The sequence below is a fragment of the Salminus brasiliensis genome, chromosome 14 (assembly GCF_030463535.1).
Source record: "Salminus brasiliensis chromosome 14, fSalBra1.hap2, whole genome shotgun sequence".
Lineage (NCBI taxonomy): Eukaryota > Metazoa > Chordata > Actinopteri > Characiformes > Bryconidae > Salminus > Salminus brasiliensis.
Genome location: NC_132891.1, coordinates 15,781,749 through 15,796,704, shown reverse-complemented (window position 1 = coordinate 15,796,704; position 14,956 = coordinate 15,781,749). Strand labels below are relative to the sequence as shown.

At 39.2% G+C, this 14,956-nt stretch overlaps 2 long non-coding RNA genes across 2 annotated transcripts in view; both read right to left on the bottom strand.

Moving 5' to 3' along the window:
* The window catches only part of LOC140576739 (uncharacterized), a 50,357-nt gene that overhangs the window by 31,343 nt on the left and 4,058 nt on the right, over positions 1-14,956 (bottom strand). The gene's annotated exons all lie outside the window — the stretch shown is intronic.
* Positions 10,581-11,855, bottom strand: LOC140534913 (uncharacterized). The gene is made up of 3 exons (XR_011977485.1): positions 11,832-11,855; positions 11,025-11,062; positions 10,581-10,814 (listed from the first exon to the last, which is right to left on the bottom strand). It is a non-coding gene; the product is annotated as an uncharacterized lncRNA (long non-coding RNA).

Genomic DNA, 14,956 nt, shown 5'->3' with positions numbered 1-14,956 from the left:
TTGTAGTGTGTTAAGCAATGAAATGTAAAACTCACACACTCGCTCCTACTCTCTCATAGGTCATGTTTTTATGTAGGGCTGATGGAAAACACAAAAGGCAACAGGTCACAATTGGATACACCACTGAAAATAAGTTGAACAAATAGAAATATGAATAAATAGAACAATAAAAAAGGCTAAACTTAGGCTATATCCAAACATTCAAAACTTACGCCCAACCTACTTGAAGAGAAAAAAGAGAAAAGCCACTTTAACGATGTGTAAGAAGCCAGAGGGTCTTCCAGCTTATGTGAGTCATTGGCACTCGCCGTAGTCAGACGCCAATCAGTTTGAGCCAAGCTTGCGTGGAATGTTGCTAACTTGCTTGTCTCCATGCTTGCAGAAGTTTGCTGCATGTACCAAACTATGACGTGATGGCCAGGCGGTTTGTACGAATATATGTACCTCTGCAAAGTTATCAGACTCTTCAGGGCTACTACAGGACTGTTCGAATATATAAATTATACGGAAAGATGCTACATTCCCACACCGGGGCACTGCAAGGGATTTTGGGCCCTGTGACATCCCACTGGGCCTCACACCTCTAACAGTTCTGCCAAAATACTCAAATAATAAATTTTTAGTGCTCCTGTCAGTCCCAGGCCCTTAAAATCGTCCTATCTTTCCCCCGTAAGGTGGTCCTGTTTACACAGCAGGTACAAGTGGTCCAAATACTGTAAACACCTTAAATGTTTGGGAATTTCCCCACTGCGGGACTAATAAAGGACTATCTTATCTTAATGTGAGATTTTGAATTCCGATTTGGGCCATTTTCATAAGCGTCACTGAAATCCAGCATATATCAGATATGCAGCAATGCAAACAGAGTCTGAACGGTCAAATTGATCAGAATAGATGCAATATTTACATCAAGTCAGCTCAATTTTCATTATTGCAATCTCAGCCGAGCATAATAAAGAAATCAGGTTTTGGCAGTAAACAATTTTCTGAGAACTGTCTGAGCATGGTGGCTAATATTCTAATGAACTGACTCACATCACTGTAAGACTCCCAGCCTGCTATGGCTCTCATAAATGACTAAACTCAATAACTGCATTGAAACAAGCGATATGAGTGTGCTAGGGGGAGAAATGAGAGAAAAATGGGTTCTACTTATGTTGTAGACCCCACTGTGCCAATCACTTGCTAAAAACACTTTTGTGTGGCGTCACAATAAAGAACTGTAATGCTAGCAAGACTGATTCGACAAACAGATAGACTAACAAATAAACAAACAAACCAGCAAAGAAATGGATGATGGATAAATGAAATTGCTGGCTTTTGGTTATGAGAACTTAGCTGGTAGTTTTAGTCCACCTCAGTTCTCTGACTGAACAGCGACAACAACAGAATTGGCAACACCTGATAGATGAACCATCAATTTACCAAAATATTTACCTCTCTTTTACTGAGCTGTTCAGAGGAGTATGACATACCTAGGACAGGAAATACATCAGTTATTTTTCGTTAATTAATTGTGACTCAATTGCTACCACAACTGCTAGAGGGTTGTCTGGCAAGGCTTTCCGCTGTCAGACTAGCAACGAATGCCACCAACCACAAACCTACATTTAGTGTTCAATTCTGCAGTAGAACCTTTTTCTAAATGTAATACCTTATAGAATTCTGGGTATCTGAATATGATATTGTTCATGTACACGGTAAATTTGCCAACCTTTAACACTCACAGTGTTAAAATTTCATTTAAACGGCAACACTGTAAGGCCCAATTCACACCTGGTATTTTAAATGAGTCTCATTTGACCGCTTGTGATCGGGTTTCTCACATCATTTTTGCTGATTTTCTAGTACCGCGGTTAATGCGGGCTGTGCTTTGCTGTTGGTGTTCACACTACAAGAATAATGGTCATATGCATCTCTGACCACCTCCGAATGTGGTTTAAGTAATCTTCAAGATGCACTGGCCACTGCAGGGCTCTGAGCACGAATAGTTACCTTCCAGTGGTCCCCCCCCCCCCCACAGAAACCGTTCGGCGAGGAGGCGGGCCTGGTTTTCTCAGCGCGGTTAGCTAACCTTACTTGTGGGTCACAGAACCATTCGGTGGGAGGTCTTAATGGCGCAGGGCTCCAAAATTCGCTTCACCTTTAACTCACAAGATCCACTAAATGGTGGAGACTGTAATTTATAAGTACAAGAATAGCTGTTCCATTGTAGCACTCTTCCGGTGCACTGATCGTTAGTGTGGCGTTCACTCTAGTGCACAGTATCATATCAAAAATGTTCAACATCGCTACCAGAACGTCCAGCCTCACTACCGGGCTTGTCCAACATCGCTACCGCTGCGTTAGCCTGGCCCGGCTTGCTTAGTGGAAGCTAGTGTTCCCTTTGCGGGGCAAACAGTCAAAGTGAAATGCAAGGTTTCTGTATTAAACATTGATGGACTATGATCATAATTTTGTGACTGTATATTATCGCATGTTAATGCCAGGTGTGAATGTGGCCTTAGAAATCAGACATGTTGGTTTATATGGAAACAATCATGATCAGCATCAGCTCAGAATTTTCATATATGTGACTCCACACCTGAAACTCTGAGGTCCTGAGTTATTACATGTGATTTGCATTCTGTATAATCAAGTCCTGCTTGACTTTCGATTGACTTTTTTTTTTCTTCTGCAAACAAGATCTTGTGTCTACTTATAAATATAAGAATGGTATCAGTTAATAAGTAATGAAAAAAAAACTTACAAAAGAGAAATAATTAACTAGACTTTTGTGAATGCCAGTGATCTTCCATGGTCTGATGTCAAATATCACCATTATTTCATCATAATTATTTATTATTATTTCATCATAAGGAAGTGGTCACCAACGATCCAGCTTAAGATCGTCGCCTCTTCACCCCAAAACTAGGGAAAGGGAAAAAGGGAGCTGGAGTGGCTGGATAGGCCAAAACATTTAAAGTGTCGGGCAGCGCGTTGGCAATCTCCAAGCGGCAGGTTTGTGACCATCACTCAAAAAGCTCTTCCTGATATCAAAAGTAAAAGTAAAAGCTGCTTATTAAATCTACCAGAAGCTTTTCATTTTTCCAGTCAGTTTCTAACTTGATTCATTTCATTTTCTCACATTTCTGGTCCTTCAGTTCATAGAGAAAAAAGTCTCTGAGAACCGAAACTTTCTTTCTTAAATAGATGCAACACGCATGCAAACGCACACCTGTATACACAAACAGCTAAAGGAGCTCAAATCACAGCCCATTAACTGTGAAGCCATCCTTAACAGGCCGATCTGAAATTCCCAAACTCAATTTACAAAGATCAGATCCAGAAGTGTCCGGCCTACTGTTTTAAGAAAGACATTTATGGGTCAAATTTATGCGCGTGAAACCGTAAGAGCAGAGATTTCCCTCCCTGTTTCCGCAATATGTTTCCATCCACACAAGAGAAAACCCTTACATGAGCATACTAGCTCTGTATGAGGCGATAGTACCTCATAAAGAGACACCAAGACGCCACAAAGAAAGGTTTCATCCCAAATCACACACTACGCCCCATAATATAGTGTAATACACAATTTTGATTTAAATCTAGTGCTATCTAGCGCTAACCCATCCACACGACAACACTAAAATCTCCATATTGGAGAATAAAAATGTCCAAAAAGCTCTGCAGTGCTTTGGTGTGGACGGGAGGTCAAAAAGCCACAGACAAAAACCTCAGTTGTCAAAAATATAGGGATACGTGTGGACAGGCCTTATAACTTATAACTTTTCATTTTAAGTAGTTGCATCCAGAACCACATCATTAAGATCTATTTAGCAGCTCCTTTGCACAGTGCACTGTTTGTGTATGTGTGTGTGTGTGTATGTGTGTGTGTGTCAGTAGAGAGCTGCAGTAGTGAGTATCAGTGTATACTGTTTGAGTGTGTGTGTATGACAACTCTGCAGTCAGTCTGAAAGTGGAGTTGTAACGTGACGCCCCCCGTATCTTTCCCTTTTTACAGCATTCTCTTTTTCCCTAGCTTCAGTTTCTATGTTGACCAAGGTAATTTCACACAGCGCTCCCCTTTTCGCTCTTGTTGAAATCCCCAATGAACAAGCATCCCCCTTTTCATGGGAACTGCTTTAGTGAAAAATCGCTCAATTTAAACCCAGTAGCTTTTAGAAGAGCCCTTGTCTTTTAACGGACAGTTTTTGTTATTAGTTATTGAGCGTACCGCTAACTTCCCAGGTTCACGTAGTCTATATTTGGAATCCACACTGCAAAAAAAACCTGCTCTGTATGTTCACACCATGCTCTTCGTATGTTATACGAAGTGTTTCAGCTTGTATTCTGAACAAGGTACAGCGCAGGGTGGTCTGTTTAAATCTATGGGATAAAGTTAGTATGGACAAAGTTTGTCTAAAAATAAGCTATGTCTGTTTTTGGTACAAAAACTAAGGCTGGAAAGTTGGAGACAGATTCTTCAAGTGTTTTTTTTTCTTTGTTTTCATCAGTCAGTGTTGCTTTAACAGGATAAAACAAACAGAAGCTTACAAAAATGTACAGGGATAACATTAACACGAGTAAATAATTATAAACAGGGAGTATCATAACATACTGTTGAATTTTCTTGTATTTTCTCTTGCTAAAAAAATCCACGAAAGTGTGTGGAGGGTGTGTTTCCCAAAAAGTTCGTAATGCTACGTACTTCATAACCATGTACTTAACACTGAACATCCTTAAAATAAAAACCTTCATATCTAATATACCACTTTAACTTGTTTATATATTTAAAAGTATTCTGACCCATTCATAACTCACTCCACATGTGGTTCTACCTCAAAAACAACATACGCCGTTAATTTTCCTCACTGTTGTGCTGGGACTATTCACGACAACAGCACCTTTATATGAAAACACACAAATTCATGAAAATTTCAATTTTTGAAAACATAACTGCATCATGTACGCTACATCCAACACCAACAAAAGTCAAATCTACTCATCTGAGTATATTCCTAGTATTACATAGCCTTCAGCTGTATGGGTCATCTCGTAGTGGGTTGCATTACAGCCTCCCACTATAAAGGTCCTTGGTTCAGTTCTGAGAATAAATGTAAATAGCGTCTCATTTTATTTCAATTTCATTTTAGTCATGTGAAACAAATCATTTAACCTGACTGGGAATCGCAAGTGAAATGTTTTTCATGTTCTGTAATACCAGTAATAATTTTTTAATGATCATTTACATTGTTCCTTTAATAAAACACATCATTTATTTTTGTTAAATCGCTAAGATGTCTATGAAAAAATCAAATGTATGGCAGCATTTTGAACTTTTGATAGACAACACTAATAAAGTTAAAGGCAAACTCTGCAAGAATTCACATTCAGTAACAACCAACATGACAAACCACTTGAAACGGGTTAGCTGCATAGCTAGGCGGTCATCCTGCAATTACCTGGGCAGATTTACTTTGCAAACAAAGCAGGTAAGGAGTCTATTTACAAAGCTAGTTTCAAGAGAAATAAATGAGGCTAAAACAGACTGTGTCTGTGCTGCCTGTCTCTTAAATCATCCAATATGGAAGCCCAATACTGTATGTCAGCCATTCAAATCTTGCATCATATGCAGCTGCTATTAATGTTTCTGTAACTCTGTTAAATGTGACTACGTAAATGTGATTAAACCGATGGTCTATATGAGAAAAACAGGACTGAAGAGTGGAATCTTCATATTAAACCAAAGCCAAATCCAATTCAACTACCAACATTCAAGCACACACACTTTATATATTAAAAAAATAATAAAACTGATAAAATACTGTAGAAAACGTAGGATACGGGACTTTAAAAGATAAATAAAGAATCAGTTTCAGCCGATGCCAGCGTTTTATTATTGGTCTTGGTACTGAAAATGCACAAATATGGCAATTTCTATGTATTCTTATTGTAGTGCATATTTCAATAAACTACTCTGAATTCTTTGAGCCTCAAGGTATAAGTTGTAAATGTTAATTCAGTCCATTTCTACTGTTCAGTCTTTTTTAAAACAGCAACACTCTCAATATAAATGGTTCTACACAGTACTTGTTTCTTGAAAGCTTGATATATGGGTTTCTTGACCCATATATCAAGTGATTTTAGGACAAGGGCTTCTTCTGTTCTCACATAAAACCAGTGTTTTTCTGAGGCAGATCAATCTGGTTAAGTGTCCTTCTGAGATGGTTCTGCATAGTACTGAAAAGGGTTATTTGACTAGTCACTATAGCAGAAATCTGGCGGTGCTATATAGAACTATATAGATATAGTTTTTTAATCCAAATGGCTCTTCTATCGAACCACTGCCTGTCTTCTTAAAAAGACCCATTTTATCTGTATTGCTTATATACAAAAAAATAAAATATTTGTAGCTATTTTTTACAATATATTTTAATTATATATTACCTATATATATTTTGAACTTATTATACTGTATTTTTCTAAACCAGCTTGATAAAATAACAGCTCTACAGAATCAAGAATTTTTTTACAAATACCAAAAAGTCCAGTCCATACAGTCCATACTCAACTTCAGTATCAACAATCAAGCCAAACCTATATAAGACATGCCGACGGATCTTAATTTTGAAGCAGTAACGATGTGTTTACTCATCATCCCAACTCTTTCCACCTTGAAACAGAAAGCAGAAAAACGCCTCCTCACTGTGCCGGGCACGCTCAGCAAAGAGGTACAAATCTAAAGTTAAAAAAAGCACAGACCAATGGCAAAAAAGTCTCAAAAGTCTTTTTATGCGCAATTCATAAGTGAATAAGCTCCATTGTCTTCTCTCACTAATAAGCATTCTCTTCTAATAACGACTTTCCTCCTCAGTGCGCTCCCATAAACGAAGAAATGTATCCAAAAACCATACACGCCGGCACCCTTTCAATTAGAGCTATTTAAGAGCATCCTGTGCACGGAGGGACTAAAGCGCTCCTGTGAAATGGAGACATTATTCTTGTGAAACGGAGACGTTAACACTTCAGCTTTTTCCACAGTTTTTTTTCCCGTCTTTTTTTTTTTTTAAACTGCCATATGGACTTCTGCCATATGAGTCGCTCGGATCTGCGCTAGAAGGTGGAGCTGGGTTACTTATGAAAACAATTATTTATAAAGGAAGCTCAAATGTGTCATCAGAAATCCTCGCTGCTCTTTCAATGACTCACGGATTATCCTGCGGTTGTAGTAACCGCCGTGTTTATCCGCATCCCTGCCCGTGTCTTACTAGGTCCCGCTCTTCCTCCACTTTCTTCATCTTCGCTGACTCATAAGGTGGCACTAGAGGTCCGCTCGCATTCTCAGCATATGACTGTTTTCCTGTAAGTATCGAGCTACTCATTTCGAGTGGTTGTGTTTTAAAATTGCCCTCTCTCTCTCTCTCTCTCTCTCTCTCTCTCTCTGTTCTCCTATTTCATCTCGGTGACTTTTTTTTTTTCAAGTGAAATGATAAACAGATGCTGAAATGATTCAGAAATCAGCTCATACCTGCTTTGGATGAGAAGCGTTTCAGGAGCAGCAGCATCTGAAATGTGGAATTCAGCCTTTCGGCAGGATCTCTGATGCTACAACTTATAAGCCAACAATAGATTACTTTCATTTGCTGTAAGATTTAAATGTAATTACACTAGTTAAGCCCTTAAGGCAAGCAGCAAGGCGTATTACTCACTAAGTATATTACTCAGTAACTACAGGGACTTTTGTACAAACTGGTGGGGCTGTTCCTTGGTAACAGAAGTCTGTCATAACACTTTTGCCCCCCTTCGGCGGTCCGTAAGCTTTTTAAGGGGTTAATGCTCATGAGAAGTGCCCGTCCTGTGTTTTGTCTTGCCCCTGAATTAGGTACTTAATGCTGATTTATGCTAAAAAAGAAATAAGATGACTACTTTACAGTGTTGTGAATGAGCTACGATCTGGTTTTCTGTACCATGCACTTTGGTTTTAAACTCGCTGTTCAGTGCTGATTTAAACCCAAAGGAAGACGTGCGATACTCACGGTAATACCATGCGCTTCCGCCTTAGTTTCGCTTCCTAAGCGGCCAGAACTGAAGAGTAAAGACACGGCAGCAGTGTATCCCCCCACATGTTTTTAGGGCATAGGCAAAAATGGCTGAAAATAGCTGAAAATAGACGAACATCTGGAGGAAAAGCAACTCAGACGTGGCTAAAAGACCAGAACCACAGATAGTTCGTTAAGTTTTCATGTTTTCCTGCAGAATAGATCCACACTGCAGACTCTACACAGCTCTGTTATCTTCTGAGAAAGCTTCTCACAGCCGCGGGATGAGAACAGTGTCCGGTAAAAGGTGTCTAGAAGACGCCAGAGGGCACTCTGTTAGGACAGTAAAACCAAAGGATGGAGACTGGATCAGGCTTAAAATACCGGATACCTCATCCCTTAAAATATGGATTGAATCGGAAATCCCTATTAATTCCAACTTCGATACAATACTTCCAAATGTATCGATTTTCCATGCTTTTGTCGACCCATGGCAGGCAGACAGAGTTCTTAAGTCCATTTTCAAACATAGTTTTTTGAAACAATATCCAACAAAAGACCACGCACAAGCGACAGTGACCAAAGTTCAGGTCGGCACTGAATTAAAAGCTTCCGAAACACCAGCTGACCAAACAAGATGAACTTCAGAAAATCTTCAGTCTTGTATTACATATATCTTGCAATAGGGCTGGGCGATATGGTAAAATTCTATGTCATGATATTTAAAGACTCGTGAGACACGATATTTATCACAATACATGTAATCACAGACTAAAAACATCAGTAGCAACAGATTCTTAAAAACTACTATTCAGATCCTCTCCTGTACTGAACACAGTGATTTTTATTAAACAGCTGCTGCTCTTTATCTGATTAAACCAGTCTAATTACACTGTTAGTAATGAAACCTGCAGCTGATCAGTGTTTATTAAGCACTAACAGTATCCTCCATATGCTCAAAAAGCATACTGTCATCACGATAACAATATTTGTATGATAAAAATGTTGTCATATTGCCCAGCTTTACATAGCAATGATGAATGATAATGACAAAGGTATTATCAATACTGTGATTAATGAGTACTGTAATTGTGTCAAATTTCAATATCTCAATATTCCGACATAACACTAGTAATTAGTAGAGACGGAAGGATTGATCAGATATGTTTGAGTATCACTCGACAACTCAGCCGATCCTGAGAGCTAGTCAGATCCTTTGTAATCAATATTTTGCAAGTAACTACAGCATTTCAAGAGCCCTCTTGCAGTCACTGGACACTGCAGTTCCTCTTTCAACTGCTAGGTCGCAACACTGACCTTGCACACGGCTACAGAACCCCAGTAAAGCCGGTGTAGAAATTCGGTCCATGTGTGGAGCTACTTTGGTGTTTTTTACTGTATCTGACTCAGACTCGGATATTTCTAGAACGCCTCGTGGAAGGGGGAGCAGGATGAAGACTTTTAACACTAAGCGGATTGCCCTCTGAAGAGTTACTCAGCCCAGTACAGTGAGTACCAGCAGAGCTAACAAACATTGCTAACTACACTCTAAGCTCCACAGTGCAGTTTTGCATAGGAATTCACAGGCTCAGAGAATTCAGCGGGTGCTCGGAGTTCAACTACGTTTTTAAATGTGGTGGATTTCAAAAAGTAAAGTACATTTCATCTTGAGTGTCCCCGTCCCGATCGGTATCAGTGATTGGCCGATCGTGCTAAAAGACGATTGCCGACTGGTAGCAGCCTTCAAAAACCTTCAAAACCTTTTAAAACCTCAAACCATAATAAATGCTCTTCTTCAGGAACACAGATTTGGTAATGTTTAGAAATACAGAATCTGTATGTTTATCTTTTAGTGTTAGCTGATATGACCTCATCAGTATCACTTGAATTAATTAATTGAACATTATACAACAATTACAATTAATGAATGATTATATTAGATGCTCGAACTGGTCAGTTGGCTCAGTTTTAAGTTCTCCTCCCCATGACTACACATGCGGTTGTATGTTTTTAAGGGGACCGTAAATGAGCACACACAGTGGGAAAAGTACTAAAGATTTATTTGCATTTATAAAACTAAATTTCATTAAAACAGAATTAAAAACAAATCTAAATAAGCAACATTCAGAGGTTCTGTTTGATTCATCTTCACATTAAATGCACAGCCTTAGTATCTATCACTGTTTTTTATGACTTATGAGTGGGGAAGGGTGATATAAAATTAGGACACATTTTTGTAATCAGCACAGATTTTTAAGTTTTTTTAACTTTTTGAAGGCTGCGATTTTTGAGGGCTGAACAACTGAATAATGCAATAAACTGAATTTAGAAAACACTTGATTCTATAGAAGCAACTGAGTCTTAAATAGTTTCCTCTGAATTAGTTAATAAAACACACATTTTTAAACCTTGTATTACAGGATGCTGCGTGAAAGTCTGCTCTCAGCATATACCACATAAGCCTCGCCACCCCCCTGAGCGACATTTCAAGTAGTTTGAACATGATCCAAAAAAACATCCTTCAACACAGGAAAAATGCAACTGTACCCACACAGATACTTATTTTTGTAGCTTGAGGTTCTTTAATCACAGTACAAGAAGCTTTACTTTATTACACCTTATTAATGCATTAGCTTCCTGGCGGTCCCATATCGGTATGGATTGGTATTGAAAAAGACAGTAAGACAAGATCACATGACCATTATTAAAGACGTCTTACAGCATTTATCATACTCAGACAAAAAGAACCCATAGTGCCGGCTGTTTGCTTTGCTGCTGCTTTTGTAAAGGGTTCTAGAAAGAAACAAAAATAAAAAAAAAGGTTAAATAGTACCAAAAAAAAAAACGTTTTACTAATGTTAAAATCTCTGATTTTGTGATTACTGTACCGAACCCTGTATAACTCAGTTAAGCAGCACTAATTATGCTATTTGTAATCAAACAGTAGTTCTTTAAATACTGACGAATACTAACTACTAAATACTCCGAAAAGTAAATGCACACCTCTTGGTATCGGAGCAACGTTGGATTTCTGATTTCAGCTAGAACAGAAGATGGAACAGACTCAGTCCTGCAACAAACTGACACTGTGAGGCCATGTTGTTAGCTGTGTGTCTCTTCCTGTGTGCTAGTAGAGTGTTCAGTTAAAAAAAAAAACTTAGTAGTTCTGAAAGAAACGATATTAGTGCTGGAAAACAGCAAAAAAGGCCAATGCCACAACTGTTGTAGTAGAGAGACAGCCAGGTCTAAAAGCACCTAAAACAGGAGAAGGCAACAGCACACAAAGGTGTGGATGTGGGTGTGATTGGTGATTGGTGTGGCGCAACAGATAACACCACTATCTGGCACTAAGCTACCACACCGTGACTGTGGACAGGGGTTTGATTCCCGGTCTGGATGACTATGCTGCACTACACCAATAAGAGCCCTTGGGCCAGACTCCTAACACTACATCCTACACTACTCTGAAAAACCTTGTAAGTCACTCTGAATAAGAGCGTCTGCTAAATGCCATAAATGTAAATGTGCGGACGGAGGAAAAGGGAGTGTGAGGGAGTGAGGAAAGAGACCAAAGGGGGTAGTTTTGCTCAGTGTAAGCGGTGGGCTCTCCATGATGGATGGAGCTAGATTCCGAAAAGCCACAGCTTCTCATCAGGAACATGAGCAGCATGAGCTTTAAAGCATGTAGCGTCTTCCTACTACCTCAGAACACCGCATACTGCAAGTGGAGTCAGAATGTGAGGAGGGGGTTGGATGGACGAACGTAAGTTTTGAGTGTTACTAACATTACTAACATTTTGTAGACCCTACCAAAACAGCTCCGAGCCATTGAAGCATGGACTCCACAAGACATCTAAAGGCATAATGTGGCACAGGCTTTGGCAGCAGATCTTTTAAGTCCTGTAAATTGCAAGGTGGGACCTCTACCCAGTTTTGGACACCTAGTTCCCTGTCGGCGGTTTAGTAGTTGTCCTTCCTCTGACCACTTTGGGTACACTGTTGAAAGTAAAAAAAAAATAAAAATAAAAAAAAAGATCCTTGAGGAACATTTGGATTTTCTTTAATATGAAACTGTGGAGGAACCTCTTAAGGTGTTTTGAGGGACCTTCAAGAAAAGTTTTTTGGAAAAACGGTACCTTGAAGTTTTCCTCAAAGCACCTTAGGATGTTCCTCAAGGATCCTATATTTTCAACATTTGACCCTCGTCATTTATGCAACATGTTTTTTTTTGTTTTGCCTGTTTCTGAAACAGGGCTGCATGCCCGAAGTTACATAATTAAAGTTACGCCCCCAAATAAAATGTTTACTGAGTCACATGCGAGTCCTGATTCATATCAACACCCACAGGAACTCATCTGGAACAGTGAAGTGCCAAAGGGGTTTGTAGATATACTTGCTGCATGTACAACCACAAAGGTGGTTCTTCAGCCCTTCAGTTCTGGTTCTGGAGGACCAGTGTGCAACACAGTGTGGTGATCTTTCTGCTCAAATGCACCCAACTCAGCTCATCTGTGAACTGTCACGTCTAGTGAGTAAGGGAGTGAGTTTGAGCCAGAAAGGTGCCAAACTTGTGCTGGACTTGTGCTCCCCAGTTCTCAGTTACTACTGAAGAACCACTTTTGTCTCCTTTTGGAAGCATTCAATTGATGGTTCTTTACAGAACAACTTTGTAAATGTTAAATGTAATGTTTTTTGAGTTTTTCTTGAACTATACATCCAAGCCAAGAACCATTTACTAAAGTTTTTAAATACAAAAGTATTTACAGCTAACATGGAGCTGGCGATCCATCTCTAGTTCTGCACGCCGATCTGCCGGCTCAGACAGAGAAGCGCTGCCAAGATCAGCTTGCGCTGCTTCGCGATGCGTCCCCTCCCAACAGGGAGGTTCATTAGGTTCGGGTTTTGCCACTGCAGCCATTAGTGTTTATACACCACTCCGGAGCCGATGGCCCACTCTCCCTCATAAAACTCTGATCCTCATCGCTTCCGCTGCTGCTCTGAGACCGAGTTTTTAAAGCTTAATAAGAACGGTAAAGACCATATCAAACGCTAATGGAAGAAGAGGCTGAAAAAAAAAGCTGTCCCTGCAGTTTTCTTTTCTTGTTTTTTATTCTGCTGTTTTAATCATCTGTATATCTACAGACGAACAGCCATGATATAGTTCAGCAGCAACTTTTTAACATGTCAGTTTAAAAAAATTCAACTATTTAATCAGTCTGGATTTAATCAATCAGAAGAGAGAACGCATATTTAAAAAAATAATAACGGTTCCAGTTTTCCTCAAAAAAAAGTCCTTTAATTTAAAGCATCTATAGGAACATTTTTAAAGTTTAAGGTTCTAGAAACAAAGACTGAATTGGTAAAGAGTTCTTTACATGTTGTAAACCTCTAAAAGGTTCTTCACACGAACAAATCATTTTTGCAAATATGGTTCTTCAAGAAATCAAACTTTCTTTTATGCTGTCCCTTAAACAACCCTTTCATTTTTAGGAGTGGATGACGATCAAATGTCTTTTCTTTAGCTACAGTAATACTCTATAATACGGTATAATATACCCCCTAAAAAAGTGGGCTCTTTTATAAAAACCATGTCAACGTAAAAAAAAAAAAAACAACTGGATGCAAAAATGCTTCTTTGCCTGAATAATAAATAGCTCTTAAATAGCTCTTCACATACAAAGACAACCTTTTGTGGTCTAGCAGGACAGTCTATTGGTTAGCGTTTCTCTCCTGATGCCCTCCTGTTGAATCTACAATGCATATGAAGAACTGTAGATTAAAGGCAGCCCATTTGCGTCTACAATGGTTGTGGAACATTTATCTGCTATTAAATTAATCTGACTTCAATTTAATACACAAAAACATTATATTTAAATGATCTAATTCATATTTGAAACGAAAACAAACAAAACATATTTCCTCACATGTTTCTTGTTGTTTCTTTCCTAAGTCACTTCAATTCACTTCAGTCCAGCTTCATAAAATGAGGACAAAGCATCTCAGGCATCACATACCACTCCTTCACGCTATCAGCCGAGGTCCTAATGAAGCTTTCTGACCTCAAAGTTCAAAGAAACAAACATCGCCATCCCTCTATGACTGATAAACGTAAAAAATGCTGGCAAAGAGGGGGAGAGTTATACTGGCCTTGTGAACTTGGCCTGATTTTATCTCTTCCTTTCTCTCCTCCCTTGGCTCCCCCCACCCCTTTCTTTTATGGGGTGACTGGGTGACCAGGGCACCCACAGGGTTCAACAGTCTTTGCTGCTACTGTTCATGAAGCACTGCAAGGGCGGACTTAGCCAAATAAATACTCCCCACTGCCTTGTTCCGATATGAACTGGAATACACACACACACACACATTCGCACAAACACATGTGCGGGGTGACCACACACACACACACACATACATAAACACATCTCGCCAGTGCCCAAAAGCAGAGCAGTGGTGCCTTTTTTCAGGCTCCGAGCACTTACAAGTAAGGCAGTTACAGTATGTGCATTTATTATAATTTCTTTCAATCGATGCAAGACCAGACCTACTGTATAAAATATGGGATATTATTAGACATACTGACGTGAATCTGAACTGCTTCCATCACTTCATAAGTGAGCTGCCAGTGAGCTCCCCACTCTGTACCCAAACCCATTCATACTTTATGTGTATTAAAATATATTTACATTAAGCTAAACTAAGCTTTCAGGCACCGTACTCGAGTTTCAGCAACTGGATTTGACTAAAACCTGAAAAATGACTTGAAAGCAATTCTTCTCTTACTAATGCATCACATTTGTGTCATATTGTGTTGCAAAAAAGCACAACACTTCACAACATCTGTTTAGAATTATTTCTGTGCATGAAAGCCAAATAAACAGAGTCTTTTAATGCTCCTAGCCATTTCTAGAGGTGGACAGTAACTACTCGGATGAACC